Source organism: Schistocerca gregaria, chromosome 1 (genome assembly GCF_023897955.1).
Source record: "Schistocerca gregaria isolate iqSchGreg1 chromosome 1, iqSchGreg1.2, whole genome shotgun sequence".
NCBI lineage: Eukaryota > Metazoa > Arthropoda > Insecta > Orthoptera > Acrididae > Schistocerca > Schistocerca gregaria.
The window spans coordinates 206,848,295-206,862,763 of record NC_064920.1 but is presented as its reverse complement, the minus strand read 5'-3'; positions in this window follow the sequence as shown (position 1 = coordinate 206,862,763).

The following is a 14,469-nucleotide window of genomic DNA, read 5'->3' as shown; positions in this document are numbered from 1 at the left end:
GGAGGTACACAACTCATGTGTCAGTAGTTCAGCCATGACTAGACGGTCAGTACTGCAGTTCAATCATGTCCACATTGTGCCAGGAAGGGCTCTCAAGAAGAAAAGTGTCCAGGTGTCTTGGAGTGAACCAAAGTGATGTTTTTGCTCAGGCCACAGAAGGGCTACAACTGCATTGGATGATTGCTGCCTATGGATTATGACTTGGAGGAACACTGACAGCGACACCACCATGTATAATAATGCTTTTTGTGCAGCCACAGGACATTGTGTTACGACTCAAACGGTGTGCAGTAGGCTGCAAGACGTGCAACTTCATTCTCGATGTCCATGGCAAGGTCCATCTTTGCAACCAAGACACCACACAGCATGGTACAGATGGCTACAACAACATGCTTGAATGGATTGCTCAGAATTGGCATCACGTTCCCTTCACCAAAGAGTGTCACATATCCCTTCAACCATACAATCATCGGAGACATGTTTGAAGGCAACTCGGTCAGGCTGAATGCCTTAGATACACTGTCCAGTGAGTGTAGCAAAGTGGAGGTTCCCCGTTGTTTTGGAGTGGCATTATGTGGGGCCGATGTATGCTGCTGGTGGTAATGGAAGGTGCCGTAATAGCTGTACAATAGAGGAATACCATCCTCCAACCGACAGAGGAACCATATTGGCAGCATATTGGCAAAGCATTCATCTTCATGCATGACAATTTGCACCCCCATCATGCAAATCTAGTGAATGATTTCCTTCAGGAAAACGACATTGCTTGACTAGAGTGGCCAGCATATTATCCAGACATGAACCCTATCGAACATGCCTGGGATATATAGAAAAGGGCTGTTTATGCACGATGTGACCTACCAACCACTCTGAGGGATCTGTGCCGAATCGATATTAAGGAGTGGGACAATCTGGACCAACAGTGCCTTGATGAACTTCTAGATAGCATGCCACAATGAATACAGACATGCATCAATGCAAGACGATGTGCTGCTGGGTATTAGAGGCACCAGTGTGTACAGCAATCTGGACCACCAGCTCTGAAGGTCTTGCTGTATTGTATGGTGGTACAACATGCAATGTATGGTTTTCATGAGCATTAAAAATGGTGGAAATTATGTTTATGGTGACCTCTATTCCAATTTTCTATACAGGTTCCGGAACTCACGGAACTTATGTGATGCAAAACTTTTTTTGATGTGTGTAGTTTGAAAGAAGACCTTAGTAGGGTGGAGAATAGTATGAAAGAAGACATGACTAGCTTAAAGGATGAACTGAGGAAAGAAATTAAAAAGGAAAAAAAGGTAGTCAGCTCTAATCTTACAGAATTAAATAAGAAGATTGAGGCGGTAGTTAAAGATTGTGATGAAGGTAATACATAATACTAATGAGAAATTAACATTAATGAGTAGTAGAAGAGAGAAAGAAGCTTTGTGACGAATATAATAGAAGGGTGGAGGCTTCTGATAAACAGTGTTAAGATGAAGTCAAAGCAGCCAGGAAATTTTGTGCTGAAAATAGGGCTAAACTTGAGAATCAAATTGATCACATTAACAGTGATTTAAAAACAGAGGTAGGAATCAATGTGCATTAGTGGTAGAGGAAAAACTGGCAAAAGTAAATAAAAATATAGATTAAAAATTGCCTGAAATGGAGAATTTGTTGTATGAGGATTTGTTGTATGAAGATCGCATGGTAAGTAAAAAGAAAGTGTGGCACCCTGTAAAAACAGCAAGTGTACAAGGTGTACATGTTAAGTGTCTACTGGACAGTGGTAGTCATTTGAGTGGCATTTCACAGGCATCTTTTGAATCTATTAAGAAAACAGAGGGTATAGTAGTGATGCATGTTTCTGGAATAAAAATTATTGGTGCTACTAGTAAGCTATGACCAAGTGTGAGACGATAGGTACTATTAACTGTGAAATTGGCAGTACAGAAGTTAGAATGCAATTTCTTCATGATTCAAAATCTCACCATTGATGTAATATTTGAGACTAATTTCTTGTCCAATTAGCAAGTAGGGGGTTCAACATTCTATGTTGGATTCATTAGGTGGCAATAATGCTTAACCCAACTGTCTGTCTCAATTTTCATGTTTACTGAGGCAGTCAAACTCTTCTCCTGTTCTATCTGCAGTTTATAAGTGTATTAGAATTATTCTATCTTCAATTTTCATGTGATTTTGTGCAGTAGGATACTTTAATATAGGAAAATGTTAGAAAAAGTTTCTCCAGTGTATCTATGTGTGTTGTGTGTGTGTTTATATATATATATATATATATATATATATATATATATATATATATATATATATATATATATATATGATTGGAATAAAGTAAATTGGTAACATGATGAAAGAATTTCTGTCAAACAAAGAGGTAAGATAAACAGAAAATGAAAGGTGTCAGCATATGTGGAGGATAATTAACATCTGAAGTAATCAGCTCATTGTTGCAGCAGCAAAGGCAACATTCAGTAGAAAACCATCTTGAATATGAGATCTTGATATTAATTGTGGTATAACAGAAGTGTTTGTGTTCAGTGCAATCAGTATATTGAGATAATTATCTACCTATAGGAGTGTGTCATGGTACAGCCTTTTCTGACAATAATAAATTACAACTTAATACCTAGTTGCCTGGAGTACTGTATATGGAAAGAATAAGCAAAGTTTGTATGTATATCTTAAGCAATTTGATGGAATACAGTGAAATAATAGTTTTTCTGAGTGATTGTTTGTCTGATCGGTAATGAGAGTTAAGTTTGCCTTAGCATAAGGATCTGTTACTATAGAGTGGTTTTCAGTAGAATCACTTGTGCATTAGATAAGCAGAGCAGGTGTTCATTTATTAGATAATGAAACAATAATGAAATAATAAAACAGTGACTAAAGTTAGTGTTTTAATGGTTACGGAGCCTGTCTCTGCAGTAAGGATATTTTTTGAGAATGCACTTCTCTAGCTAAGAAGGTAAGAAATGTAAGTAAAATAATGATGCTGACAGACATGATTAATGTAAAACATGACTGTATAGAAACTAATGTTGTGTAATTGTATTGATGATCTAATTTTGAACTAGGCAGCATTTGGTACTGTTTATATTGTGCAATTTATGATACTGCAACTGGGAATAAGAACTTAACAGAAAGAACATTATTTTAGTAAGGTATGAGTAATATAAGGCTGCCTCATTGAATCTATACATTATCTGAAAAATTCTGTTTGTGTTCTGAGGAATTATTGGGATGGAGAACAGTAAGTTTGCTGATAACTGTGGTGTTAGGCTGATGTGAATATTCTGATGGTCAGCTATTTGATAGCATTTTGTGAGGATTTAATTTTCTGGTTGAATCAGAGTAGTGCTCAGAGTTTAGTAGGCAAGTGGGGCTATGATTAGGTACAACTTCCATCCCAGTAATTTTGATTTGAATAGTAATTAAGCTATGTGATGGTTACTCTATTCTTTTTTTCATAACATAATGATTGCTATTTTGTATATGGGAAAGAAACAAATGTCTTTGAAGCTTAACCAGTTTCAGACAGTTATCACTTAGAGGAATGTATTGTAGTGTAATGTGTTCTTGACTAAATTTTTACTAGTCCACAGCTTTCATACTATAGTCAAATTTAGTGCTAATTATTGTAATGTTAGAAGAACTATGTAATGCATTTATTTAGGATGCAATGACTATCATTTGCCATCAGTGGTAAAGATTTTTTTTCTTACATGTAAGTTAGAATTGTACTAAAGTAGGGTATTTTGTCTCATTTTTCCATGTACTGTGGAGAACCACCTCCAAGGGAACTGATAGCAGTGTGTTTCCTTGCTAACTGATAACTGCCTCTTGGACCTTTTTTAAAGCATGGACAGGTTGGTGAGAAAGTGTGTTGAAGCTCATTGAAAGTGTGAAAGTGCTTGTGAAAAATATTTTGTATGGGGATTTTCGTGTGGCACATTCATATAAGTATAAATTCGAATAAAAACATATGTACTGTAGTTTTTGATAAGATTTCTTATGTAATATTTATTTTTGTGTAGATTGTAGTCATTGAATTGCCCAGTTAGTTATTTGCAATATATACCTGGTCAATCCAATGAGGGGCTGATGTGACAAAGCAAGCTGGGATATTTTTACTTCCCCTCTTGCTTTGCCATCTGCTTCCGTAAATTTGATTTTTTCATGTCTGACTAATTACGATCAACATACTTGATTGTAATCTGCATTTTCATAGAAGCGAAAGGTTAGCCCTCAGTTTTAAAGAATGTAGCATCAGATCTAATTTTGTGCTTAGTTTTATGTATGTAATTGATTTTCTAATTTATTTTGACTATTCCTAGTTAGCATCTTTTATTATAGGGCAAAAACGTAATTGTTTTATGACTTAAATTCTGTTGTTGAATTCTGTACTAATTATAAACATTTGGGGGAACAACTAACTGTATTCTTAATGGATCTATTTGGTTCTATTCGAAAACATGTTAGCAAAGGTAACCCTTAATTAATTCCAGAGTAATTAACAGTTTTGTCAAAAGTATTGTTTGTGTACTTACAATTGTTAATTCATGATTTAAACAATCTAATTTGGCATAAATCTTGTAGTAGAAGAACTGTTAAAAAGATGGAATTTTATGATGTCTTCAGTTAATTTAATGAGTGGAGTTTTAATTAGAATTTCTGTAAATTAAACTTTAAACAGTGTGTAGTTTCAGCACCAATTATTGTAAGGATATATAAGGGCTTGGTTTTTGGTCCTAAGACAGTTAGTCCATGTCTGAGTTTCAGACGAGGAACCTGTGTTGGTTAGAATGACAACAATGCATCAACTTAACAGCAGAATAAGTGTTACACCAATAGGCCACGTGTTAAAACAATGACAGTGTCTGCTCCATATGCACCTTTTTATTCTTCAAGAACTGTGAACTTTGTGGATGGGTATTTACTGCTCGTAAATGTTCAACAGTAAACTATTGTAGCAGTGTGTGGATGTTCACCTGCTACCTATTAATGAGGCTTATCAGAAGTTAGACAACAGTGCACTGGCCATATGACTGTGTAATATTGAGGGGTTGTGAACAGCGAAAGTAAAAGACTATGAAATGCAACTGTGCTTCTGTCGGCTACATCATTTACAGTAGACAGTAGTTCCACTTCCACACCCCATTTTTCAGCCAGTATGCCAACACTGACGACAACAAATAAAGAATTAAGAAAAAAGCAGGGAACACCATCACAGATCTCCTTATTGATCATTTTGACAGTGTTGCTTGCATGGTTGATTGATACTGCTACCCTATGTGTTACCCGATATACAGGGAAGATTCCTTCTCCAATCCTGAGCCACAAGTAATCTTTCAAATCAGTAATTTACGAGTACACCGCACCCACCTTGTGGACATCTTCCTCCAGCTGTCACAAAACAGCCAAATGGAATGGCCTGTAGTTCCTACTGACATGAACTTGATTACCATATCATGGACAATATGCCAAGTAAGTTTCAAGGATGTTACAGTGTACTGGGTGGAGCAACAGCATTGACTGCTACCTAGCAGAATATTTTGATTCCACAGATGTGTGCTTTCGAGTTGCATACCTTTATTTTTGTTATTGTTTGATTTTTATTTCAAAGTAAAGTTATTTCTATTGTCATTTCATAGGACTTGTTCTTTCAGTTCCTGCTCACAATGAATCTAAGTGCAAATATGGCTTCAGATAAGCTGCTAATGGAAAACTTCTTCTGAGCATGAAACTTCCTCGTAGATTAAAACTGTATTTTGGACCAAGACTCAAACTAGGCACCCTTACATGTCACTGGCAAGTGATCTACCAATGAGCTAACCTAGCACAACTCATGATACATCCTCACAGCTTTGTTTCTGCCAGTGCCTTGCCTCCTACCTTTCAAACTCCACAGAAGCTCTCCTGTGAACCTTGCAGAGCTAGCACTCCTGGGAAAAAGATACTTTCAAGACATGGCTTAGCCACAGTCTGGGGGATGTTCACAGAATGAAATTTTCACTCTGCATCAGAGTGTGTACTGGTATGAATCTTCCTGACAGGTAGTGCACTTGCTTGCAAAAGGCAAAGGTTCTTAGTTTGATTCTGACTCATAGTTTTAAGCTGCCAGGAAGTTTCATACAAGTGCACATACTGCTGTAGAGTGAAAAGTTCATTTTTCTTACGATATGATGTTTGTTTGTTATACAAGGTGCTTCAGAACTACCATTCAAGAACTTTTTCACAGCACTGGTGGGTCTAATATTTTTCACATGAAATGCATTGTGGGCAAACTAATAAGACTGAATAGAATGGTGAATCATGTATTTGCCATGAACTTCACAGTTGTTTGTGGAGTATGGATGTAGATGTGGAAGAAAAAGGAGAGAATTTATAGTGAAAACGTGAGGAAAAAATGGTACTACTGAAAAGAACTATCACTATGTTATTCATTCAGTAATCTCATATTCTAAAGAAGATACTTAGTAATCAAAGTGTCCTTGATCACGGGTTCAAATCCCGGCACTGCTTAAATTTTGTTAATAATCAGCACCGGCGGCCGAAGATTTATGGCATAAGAAATCACCCTCGTTCTGCCAACGGCCTTGTCAAAAGGGCGAAAAAGCAGACAGAGGTTCAGGGCACTCTCTTGTCCTAGGGGTGGGATACCGCCCCTAAAGGCGGAAGAATCAGCAATGATAAACGGGAGGAGGATGCAGAAGGCAATGGAAACCACTGCCTTAAGTACACATAAAGTGTATGCATAGGACATGTGGCCAGTAATTGAAAAAGTGTCATGACGATGGCATGATCTTGACGGCAGACAGCTTCGGAATGTCCCTCATTCGGATCTCTGGGAGGGGACTACCAAGGGCGAGGTCACCATGAGAAAAAGATTGAATAATCAACGAAAGGATAATATTCTACCAGTCAGACGTGGAATCTCAGAAGCTTGAACGCGGTTGAGAAACTAGAAAATTTGAAAAAAAAATGCAAAGGCTCGATCTAAACATAGTAAGGGTTAGTGAAGTGAAATGGAAAGGAGACAAGGATTTCTGGTCAGATCAGTATAGGGTATATCAACAGCACCAGAAAATGATATAACGAGAGTAGGATTCGTTATGAACAGAAAGGTAGGGCAGAAAGTGCGTTACCGTGAACGGTTCAGTGATAAGGTAGTCCTTATCAGAATCGACACCAAATCAATGCCAACAACGATAGTTCAGGTATACATTCCAACGTCGCAAGCTGAAGATGAAGAGATAGAGAAAGTGTGCGAGGACATCAAAAGGGTAATACAATACATAAAGGGAGGTGAAAATCTAATAGTCATGGGAGACTGGAATGCAGTTGTACGGGAAGTAGAAGAAAAAAAGGTTACAGGAGAACATGGGCTTGGGACAAGGAATGTGAGAGGAGAAAGACTAATTGAGTTCTGTAATAAATTTCAGCTAGTAATAGCGAAAACTCTATTCAAGAATCACAAGCGGTGGAAGTATACTTGGAAAGGCCGAGTGGTATGCGAAGATTTCAGTTAGATTACATCATGCTGAGATGGAGATTCCAAAATCAGATACCAGATTGTAAGATCACAATACAGTAGTGATGAAGAGCAGGCTGAAGTTTAATCAGGATGAACCAATACGCAAAGAAGTGGGATACAGAAGTACTAAGGAATGGCGAGATACGCTTGAAGTTCTCTAAGGCTATAGATACAGCAATAAGGAATAGCTCAGTAAGCAGTACAGTTGGAGAGGAATGGACATCTCTAAAAAGGATCATCGCAGAAGTTGGAAAGAGAAACATAGGTAAAAAGAAGGTTATTGCGAAGAAACCATGGGTAACAGTTGATCAATGAAAGGAGGAAGTACAAAAATGTTCAAAGGAAACTCAGGAATACAGAAATACAAGCCGCTGAGGAATGAAATAAATAGGGAGTGCAGGAATCCAAGACGAAATGGATGCAAGAAAAATGTGAAGAAATCGAAAAGGAAATGATTATCGGAAGGACAGACACAGCATACAGGAAAGTCAAAACAACCTTCCGTAACATTAAAAGCATACAATCTGACTCCCGGAAAAATATCATCCACACAATTCCGAAGACTGTGAGAGCTGAGAAGTGCTAGAATTATTGCACAATCAGCTTAACAGTCCATGCATCCAAGTTGCTGCCAAGAATAATATACATAAAAATGTAAAAGAGGATGCGCTAGATGACGATCGGTTTGGCTTTAGAACAGGTAAAGGCACAAGAGAGGCAATTCTGACGTTGCTGTTGATAATGGAAGCAAGACTAAAGAAAAATCAACACACGTTAATAGGATTTGTCGACCTGGAAAAAGCGTTCGAGAATGTAAAATGGTGCAAGATCTTCGAAATTCTGAGAAAAATAGGGGTAAACTATAGGGAGAGGCGGCTCATATACAATATGTACAACAGCCAAGAGGGAATAGGCTAATAAGAGTAGATGACCAAGAACGAAGTACTCGGATTAAAAAAGGAGTAAGACAGGGATGCAGTCTTTCGCTCCTACTGTTCAATCTGTACATTGAGGAAGCAATGATGAAAATAAAAGTTTAGGAGGGGAATCAAAATTCAAGGTGAAAGGATATCAGTGATACGATTCGCTGATGACTTTGCTGTCCTGAGTGAAAGTAAAGAATTACATGATCTGTTGAATGGAGTGAACAACCTAATGAATACAAAGTATGGACTGAGAGTACATCGAAGAAAGACTAAAGTAATGAGAAGTAGCAGGAATGAGAACAGTGAGAAACTTAACATCAGGATCGATGCTCACAGAGCAGATGAAGTTAAGGAATTCTGCTACCTAGACCGTAAAATAACCAATGATGGGTGGAGTAAGGAGGATATCAAAAGTAGATTAGCAATGGCAAAAAGGGCATTCGTGGGCAAAAGAAGTATACTAGTACAAACATACACCTTAATTCGAGAAAGAAATTTCCGAGAATGTACGTGTGGAGTACATCATCGTATGGTAATGAAACATGGACTGTGGGAAAACCAGAACAGAAGAGAATCAAAGCATTTGAGATGTGGTGCTACAAAAGTATGTTGAAAATTAGGTGGAATGGTAAGATAAGGAATGAGGAGCTTCTGCGCAGAACCGTAGAGGAAACGAATATGTGGAAAACACTGATAACGAGAAGGGACAAGATGATAGGACATCTGTTAAGGCATGAGGGAATGACTTCCATTGTGCTAGAGGGACCTGTAGAGGAGGGCAGAGATTGTAATATATCCAGCAGATAATTGAGGAGTAGGTTGCAAGTGCTACTCTGAGATGAAGAGGTTGGCACAGGAAAGTAATTCGTGACAGGCCGCATCAAACCAGTCAGAAGAGTGATGACAACCGTCCAAAAAATTAAGCTTTTCATTTTCAGCGTCTTTGTAAGTCTCGCACTGGTCGCACTGATTCTTCTTTAGCAAAAAAATTAAAAATATAAAAAATATCCTTTAATAAATTCGGAATTTAATATATCCGTTTAGGTGTCGCGATTCCTAGCTGGCAGGTTGGTGAAAGATCGCTCTGAATGAACACAGGATTCGCATTCGGCAGGACTACGGTTCAAACCCGCGTCCGGCCACCTTGATTTCGGTTTTCCGTGTTTTCTCTAAATCTCTACAGGCAAACGCCGGTATGTTTTTTTTTTTTTTTTTTTTTTTTTTAATGGGCACGGCCGACTTCCAATCTTCCATAATCCTAGCTTGCGCTCCATCTCTAATGACCTCATTGTCGAGGGACACTAAATATTAATCTCCTTTTCCTCCTCGCAGTGAATCTCTGGGCACTACTGCGATAGATAAGCCACCGTCGATGAATTCTTTTGTTGTGTTACTTCAACGTAGTGACTCTCTATACTGGGCATTGAGTTTATGAGTTTCCTAACTGACGTCAAGACTTCGGGATCAATCTTACAATGTTTTCTATGTTGCTCCCTTTTGTCCACAGGTGCCATGCCCGTCCCATTCAATTTGGCTTCCATATAGTAATAGCGCAGATTTGCCTTTCGCTTATTCCGAAGGCGGCTATCAGAAAAGTTCTGGAAACACGAATCTTCTTTCATCAGTTAGAAAGCACTATTTGGCTTTCTGGCTTCTCAGGAAGTAATCCTATGATATTTTAGAACGAGCGATTCAATGCATGAACACAGAAAACTCCGTTGCCTTTGTAGCAACCACAGTAACCAGTTAAGTCGTTAACAGTGGATTTCTGTGGTCTTCTGACAGTTTCTTTGTACAAGAGAGTATACATTTAGCAGTAAACGCAGCATTCATTTTTCGAGCCTTGACTATTTTGATGCTTAACTTTTCTGACTGCTGCTTAACATTTTTGCTCTTACTCTGCCCCAATTGCTAACATTCCACATTCTTTTTTTTTTATTGAGAGATTCTTCTTTATGAGTGAGTGCTCTTTCATTTGAATTTGAAGATTGCGGTTGACAATTGTCACTTGAACCAGAGGAAAAATCTGAACTACTTTTGGAACTGCTCTAGGCGGAGTGGATGTTACCGTCAATCTTCTCCCAACCTATTTTGTCGCGCTTGCAGTTTCAGTCACCACATACGCATTTGAAGCTTCCACTATTTGTGTGACATTTGACATGTTTTGATGATGATTCCTGTGGCTCCACCCTGTTCACTAGATTTTTTGTTACTGTATTTCACTATGTGAGGTTCACTGTTTCTTTATACTGCCGAACTCTCGTTTGTGTTTCACTTATAATGGAACAATTTACATCCCTTGCCCTTTTGTTACCTTCCATTAGCGCTTTCTTGCCCCTCTAAAACAAAAACAAAATTGACTACAGTGATTCAAGCCATTTTGCTCATGTGAACAGTGACACTATGAAGAGTCTTGACTCAAAAGTTAGTTAAACGTTCAGAAAACAATGACGCTAAGAAAGACTATGATGCAAAAGTTACTCAAACGTCGAGAAAACAATGACACAATCTGCACTTAGGTCGTTATTGCACCTAGGGTTTCAGTTGAAATGATTCTCAGTCCACACCGTTCAACTGCTACACCGTTGTTTTACTGTGAACGTTTCTTCACTCATCAAACGGAAAACAAAACACAAACAATAATGACAAAGTTCTTCTCAACGTATTCCTACAAAGACGCAACTACCCTCTGGCGGCACCATGTCGACTGTGATGTTGCTATGTATGCGGAAGCTATTCCTGCGATGACTGAAACACTAAACTCAATTTGTCGAACTTTGCGATTGCGTCGTTATTCATCCGAAAGGGCGACATTCTAGATGGAAATCCCCAAAGGGTGTGTATCACTCTCAGATCCAAAGATACTTTGGGGTACTAAAAGCGCACAAATGCATACAAAACGAAAAGTATTTTGAATACCTAATGTTGCAAACTGAAACAGAAAATTATGATATTTTCTAATACTAAACAAATGTTAAAATTGCGAGTACAGATTATTTAAAGTTAAATGAGTAATAAACAGTTTTCCCCTCACTGTGACATTACAAAGCACGTCCATTGTCCTAAAAATTTTCATTTTCTTTCCTTAAACATTGTTCTAATCGTCAGCTGCAGGAAAGAGGTTTCTGACACCACAGAAATGGTGCAAAATCTAAAGGAAGTTTCTAGGGAAAGAAACGTTCAGGTCTCGGATCTTTCCTTCCATATTCCTATTTAACATTCTGAAACTGAAATTTTTTCTCCAGTTTTCATAGCTTACAAACAATGTATGGTTGACCATTCTATTCGTCCCTATGGGTTTTGCTAAAACGCATTTTACCCAAACTATAAGAGACAACATTTCCAAATCTACATACATACTCCACAAGCCACCGTAAAGCGCGTGGCCCTTTCTTGTTCCACTCGCAGACAGAGCGAGGGAAAAACGACTGGCTAATTTCTCGTACCTTACATTCACGGCCCTTAAGCGAAATGTATGTTGGCGGCAATAGAATCAAAAAATGGTTCAAATGGCTCTGAGCACTATGGGACTTAACTTCTGTGGTCATCAGTCTCCTAGAACTTAGAGCTACTTAAACCTAACTAACCTAAGGACATCGCACACATCCATACCCGAGGCAGGATTCGAACCTGCGAGTTAGCGGTCGCGCGGTTCCAAACTGTAGCGCCCAGAACCGCTCGGCCACACTGGCCGGCCGCAGTAGAATCGATCTGCAGTCGGCCTCAAATGCTGATTCTCTGAATTTTGTCAATGATATCCCTCGAAAAGAACGTATCCTTCCATTCAGGGATTCCCACGTGAGTTCCCGAAGCGTCTCCGTAACACTTGTGTGCAGTTAGAACCTACCAGTAACAAATCTAGCATCTTGCGTTTCAATTGCTTCGATGTCTTCCTTTAATCTGATCTGGTGCAGGTCCCAAACACTCAGCAATAGTTTGCACCGGCGAACCATATCCTGTCTCCTTTGCAGATGAATCATGCTTTCCTAAAATTCTCCCAACAAACTGAAGTCGACCAAACGCCTTCCCTGCCATGATCCACACATGCTCTTTCCATTTCATGTCGCACTGCTACGCTACGCCCAGATACACAACGAATGACTGTGTAAGCAGGACACTGCTAATGCTGTATCCAAACATTTAAGAGTTTGTTTTTCCTGCATTTTTCTACATTTAGAGCTAGCTGTCATTAGTCACACCAATTAGAAATTCTGTCTGTGTAATCTTGTATCCTCCTGCAGTCACTTAACGACCACATCTCCTCGTGCACCGCAGCATCATCAGCAAACGGTTGTAGACTGCTGCTTACCATGTCAACCATGTTCATAGAGAACAAGAGCGATCCTATCACACTTCCCTGGAGCACTCTTGACGATATCCTTGACCCTGATGAACTCACGCCGTCGAGGACAACATACAGGGTTCTCTTACTTAGGAAGTCTTCGAGCCACTCACGTATCTGGGAACCTGTTCCATGCACTCATACCTTCGTTAACAGCCTGCAGTGAGGCAACGTGTCAAATGCTTTACGGAAATTTAGAAATATGAAATGTGTATGTTGCTCTTTATCCATAGTTCGCCCTCTATCATATGAGTAAAGGGCAAGCTGAATTTCCGATAAAAATTGACTGTACGGTAGGTTTGAAGCTGTCTTTCAGCCTAGTCAGTGTTTATGTCGTAGCATATTGAACTGGTCCGTGCTGGTAGATGAGCTTTAGAATACCTCTTTGAGAGTGGTCCGCATATAGTCATCGACTTCGGGTACAAAGTTGTGACCGAGCATAGCACCCTCACTCGAAACCCATCTTACCGAAAACTTTTGCCGGTTATCTCCGCAGCGTCTACCTTGAACCCCCCCGAAAGTTTGAATGTGCCACGCCTACCCGTCACATGAAGCACTTAAATTGTACCTTGAAGAACTGTTGTACTGTTAGTTTGTTCAATAAATATTATAAAAAAAGTAAGGAGGAGACCTGGTTTCAAGTCCCACCTGTGGCAAAAATTTTAATTCATCTCTTCAGCTTCTGTCATTACTTAATATTGGTGTAGCAGATGTCAATATCTTCCTCAAACAAGCAAATGCCATGACATGTCCAGGATGGTAGATACAGCATGTAATTATTGTAAACACAGATTTAATTTTTTTAAAAAATGTAGTATCGCGGCAGTCTGTAACGCCAAAGGGCCCGGGTTCGATTCCCAGCTGGGTCGGAGATTTTTCTCCGCTCAGGGACTGGGTGTTGTGTTGTCCTCATTATCATTTCATCATCATCAGTGGAAGGCAACGGGATACCACCGTTGGAATCACTTCCCTAGGCGCTCATGCGGTGGACCTCTCTGACGAGGCTGCCTTACGGCAGGTAAGGCAGAACACAAGGTTTTTTTTAAACAATGTATTGAACTGACTGACTCCAGGACATCCAAATAAACCACACCATGCCTACTTCGTAGGAGTGTGCATATCACTTTGCTTGCAGAGGGCTGTATCTTGAACTACTGAAAGATTTCGCATGTCGCTACTTCAGGGAGCAAGGTCGTAGCTGGGATTGTGGCAGAGGGAGGAGTGGATGGGTCCGATTTGTTAAAGAGGACCTTAAAAATGCTTATTGAATCATTTATTCTGATAAAAAACATTTATTTGCCTTTTAATTTTACGTAAATAATTTGCTTTTGGGAGGCCTTCATACCAACAGTATATACTCTGAAAAATTAAGCAAAAAAATCTTTCCTTAAGAAAGTATAACATATTCTCAACAATATATATACACTAGCTGAGAAACCTGGCACATCCCAGATATTTATTTATTCTAATCTTGTATGCCCATGTCCTCCTCTCCCCTCTGATTCCATCTGCTCATCCACTTCTCTATGTTAGTCTCTTCCTCCCTCTCTCTCTGTCATCTCCTCCTACCCCTTCTCTCTGTCCATCACCTCCCGCCTCCTCATCCTGTTCATCTCTACCCCTCTCCGTTTTGAATCTACCTTCTTCTCTCCACCTCT